General features: G+C 36.5%; 1 non-coding gene across 1 annotated transcript; it reads right to left on the bottom strand.

The window, feature by feature from the left end:
* Positions 1-5,002: 5,002 nt before the first annotated feature.
* On the bottom strand, positions 5,003-5,105 carry LOC114238681 (U6 spliceosomal RNA). The gene has a single exon (XR_003623997.1). It is a non-coding gene; the product is annotated as a U6 spliceosomal RNA (small nuclear RNA).
* Positions 5,106-19,519: the final 14,414 nt, after the last annotated feature.

Below are 19,519 nucleotides of genomic sequence, written 5' to 3'. Positions count from 1 at the left end.
TCATATGACTTCATAAGATGCTTTACAAAGAAAGGGGTCTGCTTTGATATCCATCTTCGCCAGCTTTCCTCTGTCATGCTTTGCACCTGATCTTGCTTTATTTTCCAACACTTCACATAACGAATGCATAGCACATATTTGTTGACAACCTGGTTATGAAAGAATAAGTTAAAGTTTTAAAGTTCTTTCTAAACAATCTGCATTAGGAAGAGTGTTACAAAGAAAGGATACCAGGACTTGAAACTTAAAGTGAGAAGTAAATTCTAAGTTCTAAGTCATTAGTTAGGATTTGGTGTGTTGCTCTGAGTGTCACAGGAAGACTTGATAAATTTGGTATGAGGGTATAGAGTTGCAATGCTTGCCTTTGTATACTACAGTTACTGTTACATTTACTGTCAGAGCACTGGAATTGTTGTGGATTTACACTACTATAATCAGGTCTCTTTTGTCTCTTTACAGTGAAAGAACAACAAAAAATTATACTAAGAATCTAAGATATATGTTGTACATATACATATACAGTCGGCCCTCAGGATCCTTGGGTTCCACATTTATGGATTCAGCCAACCTCGCTGCATCTCCCTCTGCTCTGCCTTTATATCATCTTCTACTCTGTATATCTTTGTCTGCTATACATCCCTCTACCTCTTTCTTATAAGGGCTCTTGTGAGTGTCTTTAGGGTTTCCCAGATAATCCAAGCTAAGGGTTTTCTCTCAAGATCCTTAATCACCTCTTTTGCCACATAAGGATATAAGGTTAATATTCGCAGATTCCAGGGTTTAGGAAATAAATGTATTGGGGGGACCATCTTTTTCAGCCTACCACAGTATGTTGGCATCATATTGAAGAATATCTTAAAGAACTGCTTTTCAGTTTTTGGAAAATAAATGGAAGTGAGACTAGAATACTCTTTCCCAGGTTGGTTGAATTCCCAGATTCATGGATACGGAGGGTTGGCTGTACTAAAGGCATTTTATATGAAGGACTTGAGCATCCACAGATTTTGGTATCCTCAGGAGTCCTGGAACCAATTCCCCGCAGATACCGAGGCATGACTGTATAAGAACGCTGTATGTATGGATTCCAATCAATACCTTTTCTGTGTTGAACCATTATTTTAGAATTCTATCAAATAATTACTATTATAAAACTTGATCAAAATAACAAAGTCTTCATGTACAGTGGTTAAATATTTTTTCACTGTTTTGCAATTGTTTATTGTTATTATCATTTATTTACTCTTCCACTATAAACTCCATGAAGGCAAGGGATATGCCTAACTTATTGATCATGAATCCTGCAAAGCCTAAGATCGTTTCTAGGTCATAAATATGCATTTACTGAATGGCAATAGAAAGAGAAATAAAATATCCAATAATTTAAATAAGAAGAGCAACCTTGAATTTTTACCACAGCCCCAAATGTATCCAAGCAAATCAGAGTTGTACCTCATGTAGGGCCATAATCAGAAGAGATGTTTCAACAAAAATGCAATGTGGGATTAGGGAGAAAAATGGATTAAGGATGAATTTAACCTATAGAAAGCGCTAAAAACATAAACCAATCAACAACTCATACAGACTAGCAGCTGATTTTGCATTTCACAGAAAATAGGAATTTAAACTTACCTTAGGTAGCTTCTATTATTGTTTTTTTTTAATATAACTATTTTTGTTTGCTGTAGCTGTTGTAATAATTAGCACACACTTGACATTTTAAAACAGAAGAAATTTATTCTTTCACAGTTCTGGAGCTCAGAAGCCTGAAGTCATGGTTTAGTCAGGGCTGCTCTCCTTCCAGAGACTCTAGGAGAGAATGCATCCCCTGCTCCTTTTACCTTCTGGCGGCTGTCAGCATTCCTTGGTTTGTGGCTCCTCTCCGCTTCGTCTTCATATCATCTTCTTCTCTGTGTATCTTTGCCTAATATCCCTCTATCTCTTTCTTATGAGAACACTTGTGATGGTATTTAAGGTTTATGACATCATCCAAGCTAAGTGTCTTCTCTCAAGATCCTTAACTTGCGCACATCTTTTGCCACATGAGTATATAAAATAATCTTCACAGATCACAGGCATTAGGAAGTGAATATGTCTTTGGGGGAACATTTTTTTCAGCCTACCACAGCTACGATGACATCATATCAAAGTATATCTTAAAGAATTGCTTTTAAATTTTCTGAAAATAAATGGAGTGAGACCAAAATACTTTTTACCTTGGAGCTAATTAAGATTATTTTAATATAAGGTGGATGATGGTCTTCTCCAAAAGAATTACTTTTTTGAGCTGCTAACTCTGAATTACTGTAAAAAAAATCTATGGTACTTGTGAATAAACAACAGCCTCTGAAGATATACATTACCAAACCGTGTTTTTCAAAATGAAGAAGAAAAACTAAATGATTTATCAAAGAAATTTCTGTTATCCATTTTTCAGTGGGTTGGCTTTTTTACCCACAAGAAATATTCATCAGTAAAGACCTTTCATTTGATTAAAAACAGACTCTAATAAATGTGCATTAGGATCACAATGATAACCTATATTCAAGAACGTGAATAAAAAGTGCTCTTGAAGGGAAAGGCTCACACATGTTCACATTTGATACCGGGAAATAATCGTATGCTGTTGAGGAGTGATTACTACCAGCTGTAAGCAAGTACAGCACACAATAATATCTCATCTGTACAACCACTTGGAAAATTTCTTTCTTTCTCCCTCTCTCTCCTTTTTCCAAGAATTTCATAAAATATGGCCAAATCTTTCCCGTCTTACTGAATACTGACCTTTTCAAATCCCTACATATGAAAAGAGAAAGACTTCAAATCTTGAAGAACACCAAGAAGAAACATGAAATTTCCATGTTCTTCCCAAAAATAAGATTGGCAAGACCATGTCACTTTATCCTTTCTTCATATTCTGTATGACACATTTTTTATTGTTTCCAGTGGCACTAGCAAGTTTTTAATCTGAATGGCCTAGGAAACATTACTAAGATACAAGAAAACGGTTCTGAATAAAAGCAGTTCAGATCTCACTAATGCATCATTTATCTATAAACTCTTATCATTGGAAATAATTTGAAACGTCACCTTGACTATCTTCCTGAATTTCAGGTATGGCAAATGCTAAATCACTTCTTCACCATAATTCAGTTTCAGAAAGCCTGCTCTCTTCCTCAACCTGTCTTACGTTATCTGAGCTAAACTAGGGTTCTCTAGAGGGATTTCTGGAGGGTTAGGAAAGAATAGTGCGGAGGGGATGGAGAAAATTTGAGAAGTTCTTGACTAACAAAAACACATGTAGGTTGGGGGTTTTTTTTCTGCTTTAAATTTTAATATCCCAATAAGATTTTTGTTTAAAGAAAATGTTCCCAGTTTAAACAAGGAGAGAAAAAAGACAAAGGGATATCATTGCCTTAATCTTTTTAACAGGAAAGTTAAGAAAAGGAAGATAGGAGACACTATCAGTGTGGACGTCAGAACTCTTTTTTTTTTAACCTGATGCAACTAGATGTAAATTAATCAAGGGCAAATGCACTTTCTGTGTTCTAAAGTATGACTAGCAAAGCCAAGTAACTATGGAGCATTTTCCCTTTAGAAAGAAGGCAAAGCGGGACTTCCCTGTCCATCCAGTGGTTAAGACTCTGAGCTTCCACTGCAGGAGGCACGGGTTCGATCCCTGGCTGGGGAACTAAGATCCCACATGCTGCGCCACATGGCCAAAAAATGAAGGCAAAGCAACAAATAATCAGTTAATTAACAAAGTATTTAGAAGATGGTGATCTCTGTGCCTAGATATCACTTCTCTCTACCACTCAGGCATGGACTGATGCCCCATGGGTAAAAGTTCCCTTTACAACATATATCTTAGCACTTAACACACTGCATTTTAATTGGCTGCCCTCCCCTACTACACACATACCTCAATATGAACTCTGTGACAAGCTGCGTTAGCCTTTCTTATTAAAATCATAGACTATGGCAAAGTATATGATTTATCTTAAGTAATAAACATTTGTTGAACGAAAGAATGGAAGAAAAGATATCTTATGAAGAGGTGGAAATAGACTCACCCACTCAAAAGCATGGAGCTCTTTTGGTTGAGGCTATGATCTGAAGACTCATGTAAATTCATTCCCTGTTCATAATGGTCAACCCAGCCTCATGCCAACTATCAGTAATCTAATAATGAAAGAACAATTGTTCTGGGCCAGATGTATTATGCATATTACCTCTGTAGCAACATTACCTCTAGAGCAGTTAAGTATTACTGTCCTTATTTTAGGAATGAGAGAATTAGATTCAGATATACTCCTGCCTTTAAGCAGCCATTTCCAATTTTAAGTGCATTCATGTATAGCTCTTAAGCTGATGTTCGTTACATTACACCTCCCTGCCCTGTGTTTCCTTCACCCTTAGCAATGAAAAGGTTGATGAAAGTTGCTTTCCTCTTATTTGTACATGGAACTCATACCGCATTCATGCCACATGATGATAATATATGTATGGCAAAGAATTACAGATCAAATGGATGGTAGAAGCACAAATGATCAGAGTAAAAGACAGGGAGATTACCCAAGACTGTGAAAGGGAGGACGGCAGAACAAACTGTAAGCAGCAGTGCTCTAAGCCCTGGTCTCTTGGTGAGGCTTAGAGCTTGATAAGGCAACATAATCTCAGAGAGGGATTTGGTGTACCCTTAACACTGGACCTCCAGGCAAAGCCAAAAATCTAATGTCCAAAAGTATAGAGGGAATCAAGGTGCTTTCTGACTCCCAGTCACCGTGAGGACTACAATGGAGAGCCCTTTAGTGATAATGCACATGGGCCAAGAATGAAGGAGCTTTCTGGAATATTCTGCTCTGAATCAGATCGTATGAGGTTTTGCACAACCCTTTAGGAAAAGATGAGGAGTAATCCCCTATAGTAACAGAGACTGAATTTCTAGGCAGATCAACAACATGAGAGCTCAGAGTAAAATTTAGTTTAAGTCTTTTTTTTTTTTTTTAACATGGAACGCTTCACGAATGTGCGTGTCATCCTTGCTCAGGGACCATGTTAATCTTCTCTGTATCATTCCAACTTGAGTATATTCACTGCCGAAGCAAGCACTTGATAAGTCTTTAGACAACATAATGTGTAAACATTTCTCACGTTCCTGAGACCGCTGGGAAAAATTCATACCTGGGAGATATTGATGAGGCTATTTGTCATTTCGATCATATTGTCCCTTAGCTTTTCCTATTTAAAATTTTTTTTTAAAAAGCTTTACTTTCTCAGTTTCTTCCTATGGGGGGAAAAAACCCACCTATTAAATATTTTCATTTTTCATTGTTATGATATTGTTTTGACTACTGGCTCCCAAGCCTGACTAGCATTCACTATTACCTAGGGTGAATATTTTTTAAGTATATAGTCCTGTGTTCTATCCTTACGAGTTCTGATTCGTTAGCTTTTTCCAACCCAAATATAATGGTAAAGAGAAGAACACTGAAATTCATGATGCAACATGGCTAAAAAATGGGGTTGCCGGAATTCTGATTCCATTGTTCACTGGTTAACTCGGTATGATCCACATGCTTGGAGACCATTTGAAAGAAATCAGAAAAGAGGCAACAAACAGATCAATCACTGATTCATCATTTAAGTATAACTAAAATCTTTTTTTTTTTGATTTAATGGAATCGTTAAGGAACAAGATTATTCCATCAAAAGAAAATTATTTTCAGAAAATGGAAATTGGCAATATACCCACTGACGTCTGGAACAAACTCAAATGTCTACATTTCCAGTGGGAATGAAATCTGACAGCCAGGGAGTCCAAAGCGCTGACAGTACAAAAATAACCACCTGTTGCTGAATAGGAGAAGAAGTAACCAGGTGGGATACGTACTCCACAAAGGAAATTTGAGCAGGCTCTTGGCTTCCTATGGGATGAAAGGGAGTAGGAAAGCTGGCAGCAGGGAGGTTGAGAAGAGGAAATCTGAGCAGGTTTCCTAGCTGTCTTCCTTGTGCGGAAGGCAGGATTGAATTGGAAAGACTGTAAAACAGGAAGATTGACAATAAAAGCTTACGTGTTTAAGGCACATTTAAACTATTAGAATGCTACAGAAACACATAATAACTCCTCTGAAATTGCAGGTATGTCTAAATGGATATGAAACCAGGAGTTACCTCAGGTACTATCATTCTAGAAAATTTAAATGTCTAGTAAAATGCTCTTCTGCGAAAATAGTATTTGCAGGAAAATAAAGTTTTAAACATAGAAGAAACACAAGAACAAAGGACTATGCTACCAAAACTCCAAACTCTTAAGGCTGATTGAAATTAAAGGCTTCAGCCTTTTTCGACATGTGTGATATCAAACTAAACAACAAAAAGTAATATTTATTTACATTTACTTTCCCCCTTTCTTTCTGACCCTCTCTCCTATAAGGTAAAAGGAGGAAATGAAATACCTTAAAGTAAACGTTTACAGAGGGAAAAAAATCTGTAAACAGAATACATGGATCAATAATCATTATTTGAATAGCTGAAAGTATCTCATCAACTTAGAAATTAATTAAAAAGGATGTAGCTTATTTCACATGCAGCCATCAATGTAATGCCTTGTTCTAAGTGCTGTGAGGTATCATTATCCTCACTCTTGTAAAATAAGAAACTGATATCGAGAGATATTATAACTTTTTCAAATATATAACTCTCATGAGTGATACGTCTGAGATTTGATGCTAGGCTCTATGGCTTTAAAGACGTTCAACAGCAATATGTTACTATCAAGCAGCATGAGCTATCCAAAGTATGGCCAAGATTCTGAAAAAAGTTTTTTAAAAAAGCATTTCTAAGAAGTTAAATAGACATGTACCAAAACTCTCTCAAGCCTTCTCAGAGCATATTGATTCAAATTAGGATAAAATATTAACAAACTAGATTATCTCATTCCTAAGGCCAGAGCTGATTAATAATAGCAAATTAATAGGGGGTTTGGGGGACCGTGGGGGAGAAGGAAAAGACACTGGTAAAACAAGAAATAGAGTATCGCTTTACTTTCTTTTGGTTGCAAGTGACAGAAAAATTAATTAAACTTATTTAAGCAAAGAGAACCTACTGGTTTATGACTCAATTACCTGTGAACCCCAGTCATGGGGACTCCAGGGGTCCCAGCATGAGATCAGGACTCAGTTTCTTTCCATCTTCATTTTCTGCTTCCAGGTGGCAATCTCCAGCACCTCTGAAGTTACATTGTTTTCAATTTCAGTTAAAGCAGAAAGAGTAAGTAGACACTTTGCTTCCACCCATCCCCCCAAAATAATTCTCAGTGATTGTTCCTAATTCTAGTTGGCCCTAGGCATAGATATGGAAGAAACACAGAGGCCAAAGGGAAGGAAATCTTGGGGTAAGACAGGATGGATCCTGACCTGAAGTATACAGCCTGATTTTGAAGAAGGGTTGGTTCCTTTAAAAAATTCAGGGTGTCAAAAGGAAGAAAGAAATAACTGGTGCTGAGAGGGAAATAGAGAAAAATGAGAACTCCAGATGAAGACAGAAAAATTTATTTTAAAAAAATGCCAAACACAAAAATCCAGCTTAACTTCTATTATTATTTAAAGCTAAGCAGCCTCACATAATTTAAAACCATTGCGTACCTTGAGTTTTCCAAAAGTGTAATGATCAAAAGGTAGAAATGGTATCAACAGGAAGGTAGAAATAGAATAAAATCTAAAAGATTAGCATCTATACCTTGTTGACTCAGTGCCAGGCATTGTAACATCACAACTCTATGAAGAAGTGCTATGACAATCCCCATTTTATAGTGAAGATAATGTGAGGCACAGAGCAATTTCCCAATGGGTTTCAATTAACTTGCACAATTTAACAGTGTAGAAGAATGGTGATTCAAACTCATACAGTTTGATACAAGACACTTTCATATTGAACACGGTTAAACACTACCTTATACCATGTAAGATAGTTTAAATATATTGCCACTGATCATTTCTTCTTTTTTTTTTTATACACACACGTATATACATGTACACGAAATATTTTTATTGTTGTTAGTTTTACAAAAACAGGGTCATATTATTCATACTTTTCTGCATCTTGCTTTTTTTTTCCTTTTTTTTTGAATTTTATTTTATTTATTTTTTTATACAGCAGGTTCTTATTAGTCATACATTTTACACACATCAGTGTATACATGTCAATACCAATTGCCCAATTCATTCCCCCCCACCACCGCTTTCCCCCCTTGGTGTCCATACGTTTGTTCTCTACATCTGTGCCTCTATTTCTGCCCTGCAAACCGGTTCATCTGTACCATTTTTCTAGGTTCCACATATATGCGTTAATATACGATATTTGTTTTTCTCTTTCTGACTTACTTCACTCTGTATGACAGTCTCTAGATTCATCCACATCTCTACAAATGACTCAATTTCATTCCTTTTTATGGCTGAGTAATATTCCATTGTATATATGTACCACATCTTCTTTATCCATTCATCTGTCAATGGGCATTTAGGTTGCTTCCATGACTTGGCCATTGCAAATAGCGCAGCAATGAACATGAGGGTGCATGTGTCTTTTTGAATTATGGTTTTCTCTGGGTATATGCCCAGTAGTGGGATTGCTGGGTCATATGGTAATTCTATTTTACTTCTTAAAAATTGTACTTAAAAAAGATAAGTTGTAGTCATGTAAATTCTAAACCAATCTTGGTTTATCACACAATTTGACAATATATTCTGTATGAGAGCTTACCATAGATTCTTTCAAATATAGTTTATTGTTACTCTTTCTGCTCAGTTCTTTTGATTTTGATATAATTGTTGAGCATCTACTATGTTCCAGGCATTATACTACATACTCAGGATATCGGATTTGCAATCTACACTTCCATAGCATTCTTGAGCATGTCTGGCATGCATTCTTTTTTTTTTTTTTTTTTCATGGATACAAAGGGCTGACTGTATCCGTTGTATTGTGCTATTTTTTTTTAATCTATTTTTATATTTATTTTTGGCTGTGTTGGGTCTTCGTTTCTGTGTGAGGGCTTTCTCTAGTTGCGGCAAGTGGGGGCCACTCTTCATTGTGGTGTGCAGGCCTCTCACTATCGCGGCCTCTCTTGCTGTGGAGCACAGGCTCCAGATGCACAGGCTCAGTAGTTGTGGCTCACGGGCCCAGTTGCTCCGTGGCATGTGGGATCTTCTCAGACCAGGGCTCGAACCCGTGTCCCCTGCATTAGCAGGCAGATTCTCAACCACTGCGCCACCAAGGAAGCCCCTGGCATGCATTCTTTATTCAAAGTTTAATATCTACAATGGCTCCATCAACTTGATATTAAATATCTAACCCAAAATATTAAGATAATAACAATAACCATATTCTTATGACTGCTGAGTGGGAAATATAGAATTAGCAGCAGTAACAAATAATTCATTTTTACGCAAATAAAATATTGGATGCCAAATTATGTTAACACTTCAAGTTGTTAAGTATCCATCCATCTCAATGGATGATCGGCAGGCATTTTTATTAGGCATTATTAAACAAATCTCTGAATTTTTATTTCATGGTTAAGTGTCTACTCATGCAGTGTAGAAAACAAAGACAGCAGAAATACTTCACAAAGATCTTTTATACAACTGAAGAACACTTCTTACGTAACTTAATAACAAATTCTACTTAATACAGTAATTTACACATTTTCCTGTCTTTTGAACTTGTCTAAAACAGATTTATAGAAGATGTCTTTACATGTATTTAATCTATTATTTTTAAAATAAGAAATGGATAGACCAAAGGGAAATACTAACTTGTAAAGGCAAAAATGCCAAAAGTAGTTTTCTGTGATTTGAGTACTTAAGAAGCATACCTGTATATGGCAGAATCTTTTTTGTGTGGTGGGAGGAAGGGGGATTCCATTGAGATTTATTTCACTGAATTCCCTTTGACTTTCTTCTGTCCCTGAGGTCTAGGCTATGTTCTATCCTAGGGCATTTTCTTTCGAAGTTGAATATCAACTTTATTATCATCATGTTTTTGTTTTCATGCTGAAAACATCTTAGTTTCATAATCAAACCTCTGTGAGTCTAGTGGCTCAAAAATCATTTCTTCTGCTTCATGGAAAGACTTCAACTCCAGGTAAAACCTCTACCCTCAGCTTGATAGATCTACTAATCCTAGAGAAAGAGAAACTGCCACAGGCTTCCTATGAACAAATATCAAATCCATTGAACACATCCACACACCAAATGGAATGGAGTAAGAATCTAACCTCCCAAGTCAGTGTTCCTGGGTTCAAATCCCATATATTACTGTCTTAGTCCTTTCTGACTGCTATAACAAAATTCCACAGAATGAGTGGCTTATAAACAACAGAAATTGATTTCTCACGGTTCTGGAGGCTAGAGTCCAAGATTAGGGTGCCAACATGACCAGGTCCTCATGAAAAAGCTGTCTTCCCTGCCACAGACTGCCGACTATTCATTGTATCTCACATAGTGGAGCGAGTGCTCTGGAGTCTGTTTAATAAGGCGTGAATCCATTCATGAGAGCCCTGCGCTCATGACCAAATTTTCTCCCAAACGCGCTACCTCCTAACACTATCACCTTGGGCATTAGATTTTCAACATACGAATTTTGGAGGGACACAAATATTCAGACCGTATCAGTTACTTAACAGTTGTGTACACCTTGGGATTTTTTACTCAACACTTCTAATTCTTAAGATCTTCATATGGGTGTTGACCTCATGGGGCACACCATGCATCATATATTCTATTTAGCACATTGCCTAGTACAGAGGAAATATTCAATAAATTTTGTGTATTATTATGGCTGTTCTTCGTATTAATAATTGTACAATTTCTGTTTCTATTAACAAGAGGATTTAGATAAATTACATGGATCCACAAAGAACAGATAGGATTTCCAAAATGAAAACTGGATTGTTGTGAGGAGAGAGAGATCTTGAATAAAAGGCAAAAAAATAAGAAGCATCAGTAGAGGCATGATGGCTAGAAAATAGCAACTAATCCAATTGTGGCTGGAACATAAAACACTTGTTCTGTTAGTGTTGGAAAGAAGACTGGAAACACATTCTTCCTTCTGGCCTGGATTGATGGTGTTCAAGGAAGTCTTGGTTTACCTCAATGTATTATGGATACACTGCAGTGACCTCAGGTTTGGAAGAGCAAATAACTCAGGATAAAACCCTGGTCTTGCTATTTACTTTTGTGCAAACTGGGGGAAAAAATCACTTAACCTCTCTGAGTCTCAATTTTTAACAGATAAAATGGGAAAGATACCATTTTGTACAGTCACTGTCATGATTCAAAGTAACAGAAATATTAATAATAACAACTCCTACCTTTGAATGAGTGCCAGGCATTGTGCTAATGTCTTTACATCCATATATATATATTTGTTTGTTTGTTTGTTTTTGTTTTTTTAATTTTTTGGCCACACCTTGCAGCATGCAGGATCTTACTTCCCCGACCAGGGATTGAACCCCTGCAGTGGAGGCACGAAGTCTTAACCACTGGACCACCAGGGAAGTCCCTTTGCATCCATATTTTATTTAGCCCCCTAGCTTCTCCAGGATAATGAATGAAAAGTGGTCACCACACTAGAACTGCAAGTGGATTCAGGGCCTTATGCAGAGGCTGCCAAAAAAAAAAGAAGGTATTAATTATAAGAAACAGAATGAACTCCTTTGAGTTTCCATAAATTACAGAGGTGACGCTCAAGAAAATTTTAACTAAATTTCTGAGCAGAGAAAATTCCAGCTTACATCTGAATTACAATAATTTTGTCCTCCATTCCTCACAGCATTGTTGTTGGATAAAAAAAAAAAAAATACTACGTAGTAGAAGACTCTTTATCTTAAGACCCAAAGAAGGAAAATCAATCAAAAAGTCAGTTAAAGAGAAAAACAATGAGGAATACATAAATATTTAATCTAACTTAAAACTTTGAAAATACACATTTATCAACCAAACTTTTGATGTAAAGCCAAGACATTTCTTTGAGTACAGGTTCACTAACTTGAAATCTGCATCATTTTTCTCATGAAAACCACACCCACAATGAATCTGTGAGATTCCCACATTTGCTTTCTTCAGGTTGGAGCAGAATTTGTGAAAGACCCTTGCAAAGCAACCTGAGTACAGAGACTTTACAGAAGTTATATTTTTTTCCTCCACTTTCTTTTTTTTTTTTTACAGCTGTCCATCTATATTCTATATTTTTAACAGTGTAGAGCATTCCTGTTTTTAAGGCACAGAGCTTATTTTTCTTAGAAATAATTATCTTCCTTCATGCTCATATTTAATTGGTTTGATATTTAGTTAAAGTACGTAATGACTGTAAAGTGTTACTGATGTAACTCATTTGGGAATCACCATGTTTGACACTTGGCAAGCATTCAACTCATTTGATGAGAATAAAGGTGTGAACACACCTAGAGAAAAGCCTGCTGGTCATGAGTGTTCAGTAACTGTGGGCTTCAGCCAGTATGATTAATAGAGGAAATGGATAATATCACTTAATCTAGCAGTTTTATTAAGGGGATATTAATTAAGAACATGTCTACTCTTTTTTAAAGTGTATTGCAAGCTCATATTAATTTGAAGGAAGATACCATATTTTCTCAGATCATTCTTCTATGACAAAAATACACTTCAACATATTTGATTTTATAGAAAGAAGAAAATTTGTGGCCATATAAAGAAATCATTTAGGCCTTAGTAACAAACATATAAGAAGCAGCTGTTCAAGATAAAGGTTCATCCTGAAAACTTTCTTTATGTTCATCTTAACCTTTGGGCATTCATCTTATTCATGTTTCAACAGTGGCACAGTGCAGCCAATCAAAGAGACAGTTTGTTTTCTATACCTTTCTTCACTTTTCTTTTCTAATCCTCATTTGTTATGTTGCCCAAGGCTATACAACAAAAACAAAACACAGTCAGGATTTTCTCCATTGAATTCAAAGGCCTGAGACACTGGTCCCAAGTGAGTCTTCCTAGTTTCCATGCTATCAGATTGGGATTAAACAGGTCTTGAGGCAATTCTTCAGGCAGATCTAAAAGGAAAATACATGACAGGGGTACTACTAGACCCCGATACCTGGGGACATCATTAGTCAACCACCAAATCAGTTTTGTATTTATACACATTTACAATCCATTCCAATATACCCTGAAATCTCTTATTTTCAGCAATGGAGAGATAATGTTCATTCCCTAGGTTGAGGAAAAGTTTTAAAAAAAAAGAAAAAAAAAGAAAGAGAATTTCCTTTTCTAGCAATGAAGAATTTGTGGAGGTATAGGGTAGAAATGTCTTAGTCTCTCAACAAGTGACAGAGTAAAATATCCCTAAAACTCAATGTAAATAGGAATTATTATTCCCCAAGAAATCTTGATCACCAGTGTATTCTTGTTTTCTTGCTGTTTCATGTAGGATCTTTCTCCAAATTGGCATTCAGATATGTTCCTTAGAACTGTAGTTCATAGACAAAGAAAGTGAGTGAGACCTCAAAACTCCCTAAAATTGCTTGTGGCTTGTAGATTCAAGCTTTTTGTTTTGATGTGAATAAGCTCTATTCATCCAGCTGTTGCAGAATTGAACAACTTTTTTGTCAATTACTGTTGTGTGCAAGAACTGGCATTATTTCTTCAACTTGAACATAGTGAGAAGTATTTTTATTCCTGTCACATATATGACCTATAGCATGTCCACTGACCTTTAATGATGTCTTTGCACTTACACAGAAGGAAGAAGAAAGCAAACTATATGCATCAGATACCCAACAAGTGCTAGGCATCAGGCTAAGCTTTTTATATATAAAGAGTTCTCTCTACAGTAATGCATTTTTAAGAGACAGTAAAGAATCTTAATATTTATTTTATAAATTAATAATATATAGTCACAATGAAAATAAAATAATTATTTCTTTACCTTAGCGCAGCAATGCAGGTTTGAATTACAAAGCTCTCTGATTACCCGGTAAAATAGAGATTTTCAGCAGTAACAGATCAAACAACACATGAGAAAAAGCTCAGTGCCCCTTCTCCCTCTAAGTTTACTTTGTCATCAGGATTATCTTCATACTATTCAGATTCTGGCATTGGAAGAGAAATCAACTAAAGTTCTGACTAAGAGTTAGATAATAAAACCACCTACTATTTGTACAATTTATAGTTCTGGTTTAAAGGGTAATGTCGCTACAAAGAAACCAGTTGCTAGTGAGCTGCTAACATAAATCAAGAAAGAGAGCCTAATAATTACCTCTAGTAGCTACATTCAACCAAGCAGGCAAAAAAGAATTGCTTGATTAGGAGACAGCCAGAATTGGAATAAGCAAAAACAACCCAAAAGTTCATCAAGGAGAATGGATAAATTATCCATAGTCACACAATGATGCAATGATACTCAGCAAGGAGCATTCACACAAAAACATAGATTCAAAAACTTCATGTTGAGTAAGAGAAGCCAGACACAAAAGATATATAATATATGTGTAAACTATAACATGTATAAATTTTTTTTATGAAGTTTAAGTAGAAATAAACTATAGTGATAGAAATCAGAAGTGTAGCTACCTTATGGCAGGTAAGACCTGACAGAAAAGGGGCATGAGGGAACTCTCCAAGGTAAGGGAAATGTTCTATATTTTTCTATCACTTTGTTTTCACTGTGTAACAAACCACTGCAAAGCCTAGCAGCTTAAAGCAACATTCACTTTATTTAGCCCGTGATTTTGCTGGTCAGCTGGGTGGTTTTTGTCATCTGATCTTATACATCTTTCATACATACTTTTATATGATCTGGATGATCTAGAAGGACCTTTCACTTATGTCTGGTTGTTGGCAGGCTCTGAGGTGGGTTACCTTGCTTCTCCTCCAGGCGTCCTCTCACCTTCCAGCGGTCTAGCTCGTACACATCCACGTGGCCATCTCAGGACTCCAAGAATTTGCAGCCATTCTTTAAATCCATTCCAATTTGGAGTGAAGTGTCATTTACATGGGTGTATACATGTTGTCCAAACGTATACTCAAAATATGTTTGAGTGTGTTTTCCTGTATGGAAGCCATATCTCAAAGTTAAAATACTCAAAAGAAAAAAAAATACATATGTGCTTCTGAGGTGGAAGCATCAATATATTATAATACATGGCTTATCATATAGCATGATTTTTATAATAAGAACCAGAAAAATATGAATTAAATAGATTTAAACAATAAAAATAATTTGTTTTTTAAATGAAAAGACTAATTGTAGCTGTAGGTATGGTTTGACCAATGCTCCAGCTCCACTGTTCTGCAATTATCTTTTTTTTTTTTTTTTGGCTATCCTTACATAGGAGTAGATTTTGTTTCCAGATTGGCACTTTTCATTATAGCAAAATGGCTATAACCATCTTAGGCCTTCCATCTGCAAGTTGTCCAGAAAAAGATGCAGATTTCCTGCTATCTATCAGCAAACAAAAGTCAAGGGTTTCGCTCTGATTGGACCAATTTAAATCCTAAGCTTAGACAGTAACTAAAATAAGCCTGGGCTCCAAGATTATCTATGAGCCAGTCATTGTGGTAGGAGGAGTGGGCATGATTAAGGTCATGTCAACCAAGACCCACCCCTGAAAGAAGGAGTGGATTAATACTGTCCTGATCTCATGGTGCCTACAGAGTGTACAAGGGGTGGAACTAGATGCTCTGAAGGTAATCAAATTACGCAAAGCAGATGAATTTTGGGGAAATGGTAAGTGAGGAAAAATAATCTGAGTAACCAAGGAAAGAACTAACAGAAAGACAGGATTTTCTGGAGTTGGTTACAATTCTCAATCAGAAAATGTGAGTAGACTTACTTTGCTTTTAGTCCCAAGTAAAATAGTTTAATCAAAAAAAATACAAAAGATTGGCATGGCATGAGCTATTATTTTTCTTTGTATTTTTTGACACCACCTACATACAGCTCCCTAGTCGAGGCTGTCTTCATCCCACTGCACCTGTCCTGCACCTGTTTGTTTCACTGTTACTATCCAGTTGTTCTGAGGGGATGGTCTGGACTTTGGATTATAGCCATCTGGGGACACTAAGCTGGTTTATCCTCAACCCGTAGATTTTATTACTCTGCAATATTTCACACAGACTACTGCTGTGATGGAATGATCCAGAGACCTAGAAATCCAGGATATGATTTTGGAAACTTGCCTAGGAGACAGACAATGTTCTCCTCCCCAATATTTATTTTTACCGTGTGGCTCTTTTTGAAGGAAAATAACAGGCAGGGAGTGCTTTTTGACATTCCCACATTCTCTGGTATGGATCTGAACTACCAGTCAAAAATCGTCTCTTTTGCTTTACATTTTCTACGTGAGAAATGTAAATAACTATAGAAGAAATACATTTTAGCAGTAATTTACACTTCAATGTCAGTGAGTTTGAGGGTTCTGAGTAAGCAAGATAGGAAGAACAAGGGAGGAAGGTAATGTGTCAGGACAATAAAAAATCCTGAGTATTTTCAGAGAAGAGGACTCACTAAGGGGAAACATTCCTGAAAGTAAAACTGTAGTAGCCAAGATAAATGACATCTACTTTATAATTGTGTCCAGTGTATACCTGGGCTTTATCTCAGCATTTTTTTAAATTGAAGCATGTTGATTTACAATGTTGTGTTAGCTTCTGGTGTACAGCAAAGTGATTCATTTAAAATATACATGTATATTCTTTTTCGTATTCTTTTCCATTATGGTTTATTACAGGATGTTGACTATAGTTCCCTGTGCTATGCAGTAGAAACTTGCTATTTATCTCTGCATTTTTAATGTAAGTGCGGAACAGTTTGTGTAATGCAACTCTGTCACATTGTCTTAAGGAAGATAATGAGACATCGAGGAATAAGAAAAACATCCTCAGGAGAGAGAACTACATCCTGTCTTGAATGTCTACTCTGCCACTTGCTGCCTATGTGACCCCAGGGAGGTTATTTAGCCTCTTTGAGCCTCCATTTTCTCATTGGAAAATTGGGGATAATAACAGTTATCTCACAGTGTAATTATGAGAATGAAATGCAAGGTATATGAATAAACCAGTGTAAAGTTATTCTATCATTAGTCACACTCAAGCAATCATTGTCACAGTGGGTAGGGAGGAGGTGAATAAGAGGATAAAAATGAGGGAGAAGTTTTTTCTTGTAACTACAACTTTTGCTGCAGAGAATACATTAAAGCGTGCTGTTAAGCATCTACTTTTAGGTCCAGCAGCACAGTAGACATTGACAGTGATATAAAAGACAGAGTTCCTTTCTTTACAGGCTTCACAGAGTCACTGAGGAAGTAAGATAGGTACAAAAGACACATGCAAGAAATAAGCAATGTAAGAACCACTGTCAGATAAACAATGCAGTTAGAGCTGTAACCAGTCAGAAGAAGCTTAAGGAGATCAGGTAGGGCTTCATGGAAGAAATGGACTCAGGCAGTTTTTGAAAGGATGGCTGGATGCAGAAGAAGTTTGTGATCTTCACTTGGGACCCCAGAAGCCAGTAGAGCTGGGTAATGGATCGATGCCCTGCTATCTGGAACAAAAATTACTTTCTGTCTTTCCTCTGCTGTGGACCAGAGAGCACCTGGAAGCTTAGAAACACAGTCAGTGTAAAGCTGAGTTAATCTGTGAAAAAGCAAGCCAGACATCGTTCACCAGCTCCATATAAGCCATGGGCTTTGAAGACATAATTAATTCAGAACAAAATATAGTCGTAGTATCCAAGGCAGGAGTCCAGACGACTCTAGTCATTTAGAACTAGGAGACATGGTCATGGTTTAATGTACTATTTTCCCTTTTCAGAGGAAGAACCCAAACCCTGATGGGTATAGTTACTCAGAACCACACTGACTTTCAAAGGACAGTTTCGCCATAAACACAAGCATCTTTCTTTCTCTTTTTCTCCTTCTGGAAATAAAAAACTTGGTATTCTCTGGGTTTTCCTTATCAGTAAAATGAAGAGGTTGAACTACCGTGTCACCATAAACACTCTCCCGTACTTCCCAGTCATATTTTAATTCTCCTTGTTCTTCTGAACATTTTCTCCTCAGTTGATAATTGGATATTTTTAAGATAGTCCTTGATCAGTGAAAGTAAAATTGAGAAAAAAAAAATGGGAATAAATATTCACAGAGCACACAATCTCGTGCACAGGGAGGGACTTTGTAATGACACTGACAAAACTTTAGTCTTTTGTGAAAAAAAGCCTCCAAGTAGATAGAGCCATCTTCCTGTAAATCAGGGAACTGGCTTAAGTGATATATCCCCTTGAAAGTGTACATAAGAAACAAAGTAATGTGGAAATAATATCAATATTATTAAACTGGATGGACCAAGTTACTCTGATCTTCAAATGTAGCTGTTTACTTGGTAATATCTGTGTTATCTTTCACTGCACAAAAGAGTTCATGTCTGCCAGGTGCTTTCAACTCCTTAGAAGAAAAGTGCTTAAATAAAATATGATGTGTCCCCTTGAGCGGTGAGCTTTGACCTCTAAATCCAGGGAGGGTGGGTTTAAACTCCAGGAACTGCGAACCCATTTGTTCTGCTTCACAGTTTCTTCTCATCTGATTTGCTGCTCATCATAATAGTGTAGATCTGAAGGTGAGTTTTATTTTCATCCATAAATCAAGGTTGGGTTATTCCAGTATTTAATGATGGTATTTTGACTCTCTAAGGGTTTTAGAGGAAAGCAAACTGCAAGTTATCTTGTATTCAGGGGATCTCCCGCTGTCCACTTCCCTCTAGGAATTGCTGTGTTGTATCAGAAACCATTTCCTTTCCCAACCAGAGCAACTCTGCTCTTATCTGAGATCTTGATCTTAACGAAACACCCTTACAATAAACCAGACAGGCTGATGTTTGATACCGTTAGCCTCTGACCTCTGAAGAACTTCCTCAGAAGGGAACGGATTATCAGACCATTAACAAAACTTGGTCGTCCAGAGAGGCACCAGAGCCAAATTTAGGAGTAGGGTTTTTTATTAACTTTGAAAAAACAAAGTTTTATCAATTCAGTAGGCATGCTGGAGGGGAAAGGAAAGAAAATAAATGAAGGGAACCTTTTGAAAGTTATGTTATTGTAAATTAAATACCACCTCACATCCACCAAACTCAGCCATACCCAAAGTTCCAACATTCTTCAAGGTCTTAAAAGGCAGGAACTGCAATTATATTTTGAACCAAATAATATTTTAAAAATATATACTAATGCTCCTTAGTAATATAAAATTTGCATAATGTGACTAAGCACAAAAAATTGTCTGTAACATTCAATATTCAATTGCTTCCAGATGAGAAAAAAGACACTACGAAAAATTTAGATTTCACCATAGCAGACACATTGCAGGACAACCTTGTGGTTAGAAATTTTGTTTAGAAAAAATGTGACTCTCTATTGCATTTTCTGGTCAAAACATCCAATTTAAAGATTTTTTTAAAGTCTTGGTAGTCAAAACTTAGACACATACAAGCAA

This window comes from Balaenoptera acutorostrata, chromosome 17 (genome assembly GCF_949987535.1).
Source record: "Balaenoptera acutorostrata chromosome 17, mBalAcu1.1, whole genome shotgun sequence".
In the NCBI taxonomy this organism is placed as follows: Eukaryota; Metazoa; Chordata; class Mammalia; order Artiodactyla; family Balaenopteridae; genus Balaenoptera; species Balaenoptera acutorostrata.
This window is presented reverse-complemented; position numbering and strand designations above follow the sequence as displayed.